Source organism: Centroberyx gerrardi, chromosome 2 (genome assembly GCF_048128805.1).
Source record: "Centroberyx gerrardi isolate f3 chromosome 2, fCenGer3.hap1.cur.20231027, whole genome shotgun sequence".
In the NCBI taxonomy this organism is placed as follows: domain Eukaryota; kingdom Metazoa; phylum Chordata; class Actinopteri; order Beryciformes; family Berycidae; genus Centroberyx; species Centroberyx gerrardi.
The window spans coordinates 5,281,553-5,294,607 of NC_135998.1; the positions used below are offsets into that span (position 1 = coordinate 5,281,553).

General features: G+C 40.0%; 1 protein-coding gene across 2 annotated transcripts in view; it reads right to left on the reverse strand.

Annotated features, from left to right (window-relative positions):
- nrg1 (neuregulin 1) overlaps positions 1–13,055 on the reverse strand; it is a 192,264-nt gene that overhangs the window by 22,596 nt on the left and 156,613 nt on the right. The gene's annotated exons all lie outside the window — the stretch shown is intronic.

Consider the following 13,055-nt stretch of genomic DNA (forward strand, 5'->3'; position numbering starts at 1 on the left):
CCAAGCATGTTAACCACCCAGGATTAAAAGTAGATTGTTGTTCCCATTTTAGAAGTGATACTGTAGGGTCCTTGGATGGGATTGTTGAGTCACCAAAAGCATCCACCCCAGAGTCCAAATCTTGACGTTTTACTTGTTCATTGTGGCAGCAGAGTAGTAGAACTATGGAGCTTTTTTCCTATCTTTATTCAAGAGCGTGGTCTTTCAATTTGAGAGCATGATTTATTGATTTCACATTCAGATTTTGTAATGCTTTCCCTCAAACCCTGCCCTCGCACTCAAATAACTCCTGCTTGTGCTTAGATTTGCTCTGCTTCTGCTCAAACTGTATGCTTGCACTTAGATATAATGTTGCTTGCACAGATTTCCTGCGTTCCAGCTTCAGCCCTTCTCCTTGCACTCAGGCTGCTTCTGTGCGCTCGTGAAACGTCTGCTCTCAGATTTCTGCTCTGCTCTCGGATTTTTTGTGCAACAATTCTGTCAAAATTCCCCAACCAATAGAATGTCAGGTGTAGTATTGACCAATGAAATGATCCCTGCCTCGTTGCGGGCGTGTTCGCTTTACTTCTTAGAGCGTCCCGTACGGGCGGTTATTGTTTAACCGGGTTCATCCACTCCCGCCCTCCAGGGCTTTATTAAATACGACTTTTGGAATAAAAGGACAGTTAATGTATATACCAGCGCCCGTACTTTTTCTTTTACTATAATAGCTACATAAAATAGTAGCCGTATAGCACACCGGCCTCCCCTCGGTGTGCTAGAGGAGAAAACGACATCACCTTCATGACTCAAGAGCGGGAGTCTCGCGGATCGCTGGCCAACATGGACCGCCAAAGTCAAGGACCTCAAGTAAGTTTTTTATTTTAATGGTGCTATTACTTCCTTCAAATTGAATTGGTTAAGTCATATTTGCGGCACAAGAATACATCCATGATAATATGCTTGGCTTTCAAGTGTGGTATGTTATGGGAACGCTGTTGCTAGGCAACTAACAACAAAATGGACGTCGCCGTGTTTCTTTTTTTCCTGTATTTTAGTGTTTAGGAATGGGAAAAGTACCAACAGCAAAAGTAACCAGCTAACACATTAAGACAGTAGAAAACAAAAGTAAATTCAATGAGCTATTACATTTTAAAAACGCAATTGGTGTGTTGTGTGTATATATCCTTCTCTTCAAATGATGTTTACTGTGTCAAAGTCTGCTCTATCAGAAAGGTTTCACATATTGTAAATACGGTAAACACGTCCCCACTTGCAGGTATCATATCTGTAACATATCTACAATTAAATCAGTTACATTGCCTATTAATGACTTCTAAATGATTTTCAAAGCATTAGCAAATGATTTATTAACAATTAATGAAGCCATTAATTAATGCTTATAAACCCAGTCAAACCCAGAGAAATTATGAGTAGCTAAATGTGTATCTCAATCTCCAGTAATCATGCTGTAACTGAGATTGGAATAAATTGGAATAATATCTGTGACACAACTTAAGGATTTCCTCAGCTTTAACAGCAACAGACCCCTCGTTGTTCAACTGGAAAGCTAGTGCTTAATGTCTGCAATGTAACTGATTTAATTGTAGATATGTTACAGATATGAATATGATACCTGCAAGTGGGGACGTGTTTAACGTTACCGTATTTACAATATGTGAAACCTTTCTGATAGAGCAGACTTTGACACAGCAACGGTAAACATAATTTGAAGAGAAGGATATATACACACAACACACCAATTGCGTTTTTAAAATGTAGTAGCTCATTGAATTTACTTTTGTTTTCTACTGTCTTAATGTGTTAGCTGGTTACTTTTGCTGTTGCTACTTTTCCCATTCCTAAACACTAAAATACAGGAAAAAAAGAAGCACGGCGACGTCCATTTTGTTGTTAGTTGCCTAGTAACAGTGTTCCCATAACGTACCACACTTGGAAAGCCAAGCATATTATCATGGATGTATTCTTGTGCCGCAAATATGACTTAACCAATTCAATTTGAAGGAAGTAATAGCACCATTAAAATAAAAAACTTACTTGAGGTCCTTGACTTTGGTGGTCCATGTTGGCCAGCGATCCGCGAGACTCCCGCTCCTGAGTCATGAAGGTGATGTCGTTTTCTCCTCTAGCACACCGAGGGGAGGCCGGTGTGCTATACGGCTACTATTTTATGTAGCTATTATAGTAAAAGAAAAAGTACGGGCGCTGGTATATACATTAACTGTCCTTTTATTCCAAAAGTCGTATTTAATAAAGCCCTGGAGGGCGGGAGTGGATGAACCCGGTTAAACAGTAACCGCCCGTACGGGACGCTCTAAGAAGTTAAGCGAACGCGCCCGCAACGAGGCAGGGATCATTTCATTGGTCAACACTACACCTGACATTCTATTGGTTGGGGAATTTTGACAGGGTTGTTGCACAAAAAATCTGAGAGCAGAGCAGAAATCTGAGAGCAGACGTTTCACGAGCGCACAGAAGCAGCCTGAGTGCAAGGAGAAGGGCTGAAGCTGGAGCGCAGGAAATCTGTGCAAGCAACATTATATCTGAGTGCAAGCATACAGTTTGAGCAGAAGTAGAGCAAATCTAAGCGCAAGCAGGAGCTATTTGAGAGGGCAGGGTTTGAGGGAAAGCATTACAAAATCTGAACGTGAAATCAATAAATCATGCTCTCAAATTGAAAGACCACGCTCTTGAATAAAGATAGGAAAAAAGCTCCATATAGAACATGCTATAAAAACATCCACGTTTGAATTCTTCCTGTTTTGATGTAAGGTAGACTTGTGATTTCAGTGACTTGGTTGTTTGTTTGGTCAGACAGTCAAACTGTGTGCCTTTGTTGATCGCTACATAACATGTCAGCTGCCCACTCCAATCAAAGACCCTGAACCAGAGGTGTGACCAAGTCAACTTTGCTCGAGTCCCAAATCAGTCAGTCTTGAGGCACAAGTCTCAAGTCAAGTCTCAAGTCAACATGTAGATTACCAAGTCAAGTCCAAGTCAAGTCCAAGTAATTTATGTCAAGTCTCAAGTCTACATGTAGAACAGCAAGTCAAGTCAGAACAAATCGAGAGTCCAGTATCAATTTAATATCTTAAAGAAAACTAAATATCTAGGACTTTTCAATGCAATATGGTCTTAATAGGATAAAAACTTGGTAAGAGCATCATGAGTTTAATTTCTATAATCAGTTTCAACTTCAATGAATTCATTCCATACAAATTGAGAAAACAGAATTTAAATTCAGTCGTCTGCTGGAACAAATCGCATCACTTTCAATCTAAGTCAACACAAGGGCCCGAATCTACTAACATGTCGTAATTCCAGGCGCAGCACAAAAGCAATTGCGGGTGAAATTTGTACCGCCAGCGCAAGGTATTTACTAAAGTAGCTAGTGCATGCAAATGAGTGGAGGCGCAGATAATTAATTATAATTGCAACTGCGCAAATATAAGGGCCAAACAATGTGCACAATAGCCTATTTGCGGCAACGTAATGATGGACAAAAGAAGCGCAAATTTCTCTCCAGTGGAGCTGGAAGTGTTGGTGGCAGAGAAAACACCAAAGAGCTGCAAAGAAGAGAATATTTTACCCGTAAAAAGTCACTCTGGAACAATATAACAAACTAGAAAAGGCTAAATTTTCTAAAGAAAATGTAAGTGTGCTTGCCGCCCTTGCAATGCCCCTGCCCTTAGACTTGGCTAGTTTTGCTAAGCAGTGCAGCATTGCAATTGTTAGCATTTTGCTCCGTAAATCTGTAAACCAATTGTATTTTGTCCAAACTGTGTCTGATCATAAAGAGTTTTAATAATAATGTCCTAAAATATATTTTTTATTTCCTTTATTTAAACAGGTAAGTCCCATTGAGATCGAGATCTTGTTTGCAAGACAGACCTGTGTACACAACAACAAGAAAACAAAACAACAAACAAAATCCAAGACAAGTTATTTCCAGACCATCCACATGCAGACAAAATAAGAAAGTCTACTAAGAAAAACAAGAGCAATCCCTATAAAATGCATCACCCAGCAGCACCCTAATCAAGCACTAATAAAAAGTGTTGCTTATACAATCTGCATCCTACTACTCATGGTAAGGCATTGCTTATTCCTAAAAAAAGAAACCCAGTTAAAATTTTACTTTCTTAGTCAGTTCATTGACATGGGTTTAAAAGACAATTTTTCATCTAACCAGATACCTAGGTAATTGTAACACTGGCCCCTTTTGAATTTGACAGACTAGACTCAGTAAACAGAGCCAGTTGCGTTCAAAGGCACTGGGATACTTTTCTCATCACTCCACAACAACATGTTTGGTATCGAATGAAACTACAGATTCCCAGCTTTCCAAGGACCCTAAACGCATCACAAAGACGGCAGCCGAGGCTGACAGAAAGCCCATGTGGGGAACTCATGGTCTCTGTTGCCATCTGCTGGCTGTGTCGAAGCACTGACATGAATGAGCTCGACCATTTAATTTTCATAGCCTAGTAAGCTCTCGTAGCCTAAATAAAATTTGAAATGGAAAAATATAGGGCTACACACCAGGGGCAATAACGTTAAATGTATAGATTGCGTGTGTTTGTTTTGACTTACCACGGTCCCTCTGTCCCAAGTGCATCAAGCCAGCTGGTAAAAAACTCCATCCGGCGGACACCTGGTGACGCACTGGCGTCGCGACCCGCGCCAAAATGTCGGCCGGATCACTGGGGACAAATCGGCGCCCAGCTATCGTCACTGAGCGGCACCGTGTGCCCGAGAAGCTCCGTTAAGTGTCGGCCTAATAAGTATGTGAGATAATAAGAGTGTGCCCTGCCTACGGCAAGCACACTAATAATAATAATAGTAATAAGTATGTGAGATAATAAGAGTGTGCTCTGCCTACGGCAAGCACACTAATAAGTATGTGAGATAATAAGAGTGTGCCATGCCTACGGCAAGCACACTAATAATAATAATAATAATAATAAGTATGTGAGATAATAAGAGTGTGCTCTGCCTACGGCAAGCACACTAATAAGTATGTGAGATAATAAGAGTGTGCCCTGCCTACGGCAAGCACACTAATAATAATAAGTATGCAAGATATTAAGAGTGTGCTCTGCCTACGACAAGCACACTAATAATAATAATAATAATAATAAGTATGTGAGATAATAAGAGTGTGCTCTGCCTACGGCAAGCACACTAATAAGTATGTGAGATAATAAGAGTGTGCTTTGGCAAGCACACTAATAAGTATGTGAGATAATAAGAGTGTGCTCTGTCTACGGCAAGCACACTAATAAAGTGAATGCAGCTGGGCACCACAAGTACCCAGCCACACACACACACACGCAAACAAACATAGATGAACATACAACACTTTGCTTTATGTTATTATGTGGAGCATGTTTTTTTGTTTGTTTGTTTTTGTTGCCAAATTGGTATTGTTATAAGAGCAGTTGCTCGCAAAGGCACAGCTTTTTTTTTTATAATAAACAATTGAACTGAACATTTCTTTGCTGCCTATTTGTTTGACTGACAGTTTTTCTTGATCACTGAGATAACATTGATTAGGCATGAAGTTGGCCCAATGTAAAAAAAAAAAAAAAAAGTAGCTTCGATGTAGCAAACTACTTTTGCCATGTTGCTCGTAGCTTATAGCTAAATTTCTCTGGGGGATAGCTTCTATGTAGTGGAGCTTCCTTTAATGTAGAGTAACTGGTAGCTTAGCTCACTACATTTTCCAAGTAGCTTGCCCAACACTGGAAGCCGCACACACACCTCTCCACGGAGAGGTTATTACACACATGTTTTAGCTGCATTGTTTACATCAAGGCTATGCCGCTCAGATATTGGCTCACAATAAGTGTCCTTTTTGTATATTTAGGTAATAGTCTACATATTGAGTGCGCATTCTGCTACTCTGCCAATGATGCGTAAATAGTGTATTTTTAAATCAGCATACCTGTTTAAACCTGATTGGAATTATAATAGGGATGCCATCTAATGTCTACATGTTATGATGTGTAGATGACTGTGTCACCTTGATCTTAGAGCCGGTTACAGAGCCAGTCTCGTTGGAGCCATTCTGTGCGCAAGACATGCTTTTCCTAGGTCTTAAATTCTGTGTGCAATCAACAGGTGTTAACGGCCACCGCCTCTTGATAAATCACGTCCTCTGCCAATTTCCATAAAACCCTCCCTTAATTTTGCGCATCATCCTTGGAACACCCACAAATGCATATGCAATTATATCAAACCGCAAAAAAGATTAGATCAACCCATGATTTCAGGCGCAAAATGTGTTGTGCAGAGAACAAGGTTTTAGCACCCGCAATGCGATTTGCACTGGCGCAAACGTTTAGTAGATCCGGGCCAAGATCTTTTGTCAAGACTTTAGAAATCTTTTTAAGTCATCAAAGCAGAAGTCAAAGTCAAGTCCCAAGTCAGCAGAACCCAAGTAAAGTCTCAAGTCTTCTCTTAATGCATCAAGTCAAGTCTCAAGCAATTAAAACTGTGACTCGAGTCAGACTCAGTCATGTCATGTCAAGTCAGTCAAGTCATGTGACTCATTTGTAGTTTTTGAGCTATGGACGTTTGTTTCAGAGTATTCCACTTTCAAAACAAATTCTCAGTCTCCACACAGCCTCTTTTTCCTTCTGTAGAGAGTGTGTGATTAGGAATCGAGTACACCTGGTGACTGGTGGGAGACAGGGAGAGAAGCAGAGAGAGAGACACACACATCTACAATGACTGATTCTACTTCCATTACAACTACTGTTGCCACTACTACTACTACTGCTACTACTACTACTACTACTACTGCTGCTACTACTACTACTGTTACTACTACTACTACTGCTACTTCTAATACTGCTACAACTACTACTGCTGCTACTACTACTACTTCTAATACTGCTGCTACTACTACTACTACTTCTAATACTGCTACTACTACGACTGCTACAACTACTACTGCTACTACAACTACTACTACTTCTAATGTTGCTATTACTTCTACTACTTCTAATACTGCTACTACTGCTACTACTACTACTACTTCTTCTAATACTGCTACTACTACTACTGCTACAACTACTACTGCTACTACTACTACTACTTCTAATACTGCTACTACTACTACTACTTCTAATACTGCTACTATTACTACTGCTACAACTACTACTGCTACTACTACTACTACTTCTAATACTGCTATTACTACTACTACTTCTAATACTGCTACTACTACTACTACTGCTACTACTACTACTTCTAATACTGCTACTACTAGTACTGCTACTACTACTACTTCTAATACTGCTACTGCTACTGCTGCTGCTACTACGACTACTACTTCTAATACTGCTACTACTACGACTGCTACAACTACTACTGCTACTACAACTACTACTACTTCTAATACTGCTATTACTTCTACTACTTCTAATACTGCTACTACTGCTACTACTACTACTACTACTACTACTACTACTTCTTCTAATACTGCTACTACTACTACTGCTGCTACAACTACTACTGCTGCTACTACTACTACTACTACTACTGCTACTACTACTACTACTTCTAATACTGCTACAACTACTTCTACTGTTACTGTTACAACTACTACTGCAAATAATACCACTACTATTACTACTAATTGTGTTACTCTTTCTACAACAATTGGACACTACGTGTCCAAGCATGTAGTGCTAGAACCCTATTGTATTTGCTGGAATTATTCTGCTTCTTTCTTTCTTTCTTTCTTTCTTTCTTTCTTTCATTTTCTCCGCTAAAAGTATCTGCAGCTCAGAAACCATAAGTCCTACAGCAACCAAATTTGTCAGGTGGGCTCCTATGGCCCACCACTACAAGGCAAGGCAGCCCATGCACATTGGCCAGATGGTGGCGCTATAACAAGCAACTTTATGCTTGTATGTTTTGGCCAAAAACTTCTGAACCATGTGTTGTAGACTGAAAATTCTTCTGTTCCTAGATTCTTTGGAATGTGCCGAGTCCAACCCATATATCACTTTCAATGTCCACCATATTGCATTGTCTGCCATTTTGAATTATTTAAGAAACACTTTTTTCGCAACTCCTCCTAGGCTATTCATCCAATTCACATGAAACTTGGTGTGGAGAATCTTGGGACTGTCCTCTTTCAAAGTTGTATAAAGGTTATTGATAGGTCAAATGGTTTGGCTTTTATCGACCAATAAACTTTTAATGAAACACGCCATAACACTAAATTGGCCATAACTCATTAACTATTCATCTAATCAAGCCAAAATTTTAAACACATGTTGAGAAATGTTGCGTGAACACACCCACAAAAGCATTTTGAGCTGTACCACTAGTGGGCGCTACAAATACAAAAAGTTCATATCTCATAATTGACTGCATAGATTTTTATGAAAATTTTTACACATGTTCTAGGATCATGTCCAAGTCGATCCATTAAATTTGGTCATTATTGATGGAAGTGGGCGTTGCTTATTGCATAATAACCAAATCTTCATTGGTATTAAATTCACTAAAAATCAGCCGTATGTCCTAGAGAGCTGAAATTTTCAGGACATGTCGGCTGAAGTGAGATAAATCTTTCGTACACTGGTACCTACCCCCGATTCTGACGTCGCCCCCTCTGTTTATAGCAAAAACTGTCTTTGATCCCACAGTGTTGTCCTCCTAAACTGTACGTTACAGGAAAAAAATATGATTTTTGAAATCGCCATACCTTAATTAGTAAACAGCCCTAAAAATATAATGATATCTTGAAAACTGAGCGCACAGTAGATGGAAATGTGCAGCTGCAAATAGTTTGATAAATTGACAATGTGATATGTTCAAGATAGTTTGATCAATCTTCATCAAACTAAATACAAATGATGTCTGGACTGTCAAGATGATGTGTATAAAGCCATGTGTAAATTGATTAATGCGCTAGTACAGTTATAATATTCTTTCTGAGGCTTTCAATATGGTTTGGACTAGCACCTGTGACCTATCACTTGACCCTTTGTTTTGGTTCCCCACTGTGGCACACACCAAAGTGGAAGTTGGCAGAGTAGTAAAGCTCAGGTCTTTGGACCACAAGGTTGTGACTTCAAGCCCCTGATGAACTGTGACTTAGTAACTATAGACTCTAGTTACTTTTACTGTTTCTAATACTGGTAGTCCAAATACTACTATTGATAGAAGGCTTCTCTCCTTTCTCTACAGACACTGTCAGCAGACCCCCCCCCCCCCTATTCATGACACTGTTGTTTCTCCCTGGACTGTTGTGTCATGTTTATGACGCCACGGGGAGCTCTACTGACATTGTACCCTTAACATTGAAGGCTTATATTCAGTCATTTCTTATAGTCACTGCCACCTAATTCCAAAGTGATCCAGTCATTTGCTGTAGTCAAATATGAGCATCTACAGTGTATTTCACTGTGTAACATACACACACAGCTCTACTACTACTGCTACTGCTACTACTACTACCACTAGTGCTACTTCTGTTTCTAATACTGATAGTCCAAATACTACTACTACTGCTAATTGTATTACTTCTCCTCCTGATATTACAACTGCTGCTTTTACTACAACCCATAATACTACAACCTTTAAAAACATTATTAGGCCTACCTATCCTTTCATGTATTGATAACTACATGACTTTTGGCTTTCAAATGAATTGCATAAGATCCAAATACTCAAAATGTAAAGACATTTAAACTCTTTGTAATGAATTCAACTGTCTTCAACCTGTCTTGCTGAAGCAAGCCCACAAATTTTCTTCAGAAAATTGAACCTTTTCTAGTTTTTATTATTATTCTCCCCTTTGCTGACTATCTACTCCTTCATACTTTCACCTACAAACTTCATTCAAGCTTTAAACTGTTTAGCTCATACTGGAATGAGAGGTGTGTATTCAACTTTTTCATACTGTTTATACTTTTTAAGATATTTAACTTTTATCGCTAATTAATTCCACATTCACAATCATGGTGGAATTTTCACAGCAGCTGATGTCATCAACTGCCATAGAACTCAGCTGCCACAGGCTCAGCTGTGCAGCCACATACACACACATACATCTGTCTCTCTGTCTAACTGACCACCTGTCTAACTGATTCAGCTGTCTAACTGACCACCTGTCTAACTGATTCAGCTGTTTAACTGACCACCTGTCTAACTGAACACCTGTCTTACTGATTCAGCTGTCTAACAGACCACCTGTCTAACTGATTCAGCTGTCTAACTGACCACCTGTCTAACTGATTCAGCTGTTTAACTGACCACCTGTCTAACTGACCACCTGTCTAATTCAGCTGTCTAACTGCCCACCTGTCTAACTGACCACCTGTCTAACTGACCACCAGTCTAACTGACCACTTGTCTAACTGACCACCTGTCTAAGTGACCACCTGTCTGACTAACCTGTCTAACTATCCACCTGTCCACCTGATTAACCACACTGATTATTATGGGATGTCCTATGGTTGTTATCGGCTGTGCAGTGTTATTATGGGCTGTCCTGTGATTGCAAAATCTTAGAACCGCTTAGAAAACACCCTAACAACCACTTGCAAAAACCCTAGCAACCACTTAGTACACCTTAGCAACCGCTTTGAAACACCCTAGCAACCATCTAGCACACCTTAGCAACTGCCTAGAAACACCCTAGCAACCACCTGGTACACCTTAGCAACCACCTAGAAACACCTTAGCAACCACTTAGTACACCTTAGCAACCACCTAGAAACACCCTAGCAACCACTTAGAAACACCCCAGCAACCACCTAGTACACCTTAGCTACCACATTGAAACACCCTAGCAACCACTTAGAAACACCTTAGCAACCACCTAGCACACCTTAGCAATGCCTAGGAAAACACACATATGATGATTTTAATATTCATGTTTGCTGTCCCTCACATGCGCTGGCATCTGAATTTCTGAATCTTACTGACGTTTTTAAGCTGGTACAGTCTGTAACTGGTCCTACACATGTAAAAAAAGAAAAAAACATACCCTGGACTTAGTGCTCTCTTATGGGCTTTCTCTTGGAAACTTTGAGTTAAATGAAATCTGTGTGTCTGATCATAAGGCAATTTCATTTGATACTGAGTTGCCTCTACCTACTGCTGAAATTGCTACTGTCCAAACCTTCCACAACCAATTTGTTCTCCCATGCATACAGTGCAGCTCCTATCACTTCCATTATTGAATCCTCTCCTCTCTGTTCAAGTATGGAGGACTTAATAGGCCTCTTTAATTGTTTCTGTTTGTCCAACTTAGACTTCATTGCCCCTCTTCAGATGAGAACTTGCAGACCTAAATCTGATCCTTGGTTAAATTATCAAGCACACTCTTTAAGAAGGAACTGGTGAAAAGCAGAGCGCAAGTGGAAGAATGACAAAGTTCACATTTCCTTTGAGATTTTTAAATATCTCTTAGTTAAATATCAGCTGACGATTAAAGGGGCAAGAGCAAAATACTTCACAGACATTACCCCTAAAAGCAGTCATAACTCAAAGGTTCTGTTTAACACTATATATTCGGTAATCAATCCTTCTGCCAGCTCTACTTTGAACTACTCTCCAATAATTTGCGAGGAGTTCAAAGCATTTGTTTTAAATACAGTTGAGGTTAACATGACCCCGTTGACAAGGTTTTCTCACTACAAAATCAGAATTCTGCGAACTGTAATAACTACCTGATTTCTATTCCTTCGCTCCAAAAAAATATTGCAGGTATGAAGCCCACTACCAGTCAACTCCAAGCTAGGACCAGGCAATTGGTCCTAGCTTACTTGCCATTTTTAACAGTTCCCTAGCCACAGGTACTGTGCCACCCAGTTTCAAACACGCCATAGTTCAGCTGCGCCTCAAGAAACCCGGTCTTGACCCTCTCTCTCTCTCTCTCTCTACATATATATATATATACATCTATATCCTACTCTCTCTCTCTCTCTCTCTCTCTCTCTCTCTCTCTCTCTCTCTCTCTCTACCCCTCTCACTATACCTCTCTATATATCTCACTCTCTACCTTTAAACATTTTCTGTATGAGGACCCTAAAATCCCACACTCTTTTGTGCACCTCCTGTTTTTTAGTTTGCATGACACCCCTGCATTGGTGGTTTTAATGACACATTAAAATAGCTACTTTAGCTAACATTAGCATGCTTGCTACCTAACTTGGCTATAGCTATTGCTATGTTGGAACAGTTGCCTCAATACTTGTTCCAAAGTTGCAAAGTTATGGAGCTGGTCTGGATATCTGATCTTGCTTACCACTTGCCACTGCTTACCACACATATGGATACTTTTGTGTTGACCCAGGGACATCATGCCTATTGTTGCCCTGGGGACATCATGCCTAATGTTGACCCAGGGACATCATGCCAATTGTTGACCAGGGGACATAATGTAGTTGTGTTGACCCAGGGACATCATGCCTAATGTCGTTATATATTGTTCCCGGGTCACCATAAAAGTATTAACACAACTGTGATGTTCTCAGATCAACATTAGGCATGATGTGCCTGGGTCAACACAACTACATGATGTCCCCGGGTCAACATTAGCCATGTTACAAGACCTACAAGATGTCCTCAGGTCAACATTAGGCATGATGTCCCTGGGTCAACAGTAACACACCTACATGATGTCCCCAAGTCAACATTAGGCATGACGTCTCTGGGTCAACACAAAAGTGGTAAGCAAGCTAAGATATCCAGACCAGTTCCATAACTTTGCAACAACAAAAAAAACCAAAAAAAAATTAAAACCACCAATGCATAATGTTTATCACATCAACAAGTAACATATAAAATAAAGGTCCTTACCTCTGGCACAGAGATGGACAAGTCAAAGATGTGATTTTAAAAAATGCTGAAGAGGGCGCAAAAACCATAACAAAACCATGCACAGGTAGTGATGTCATATGATGAAGTTTGGGATTGGCTGAGCAGATTTAAGGCAAACACCGCCCTTGTTGACACTGGGATGGTTCTAACTCAGCAAAATCAGGATGTGCGAGAATGTAGACAATGAATTACAGCCTGTAAGG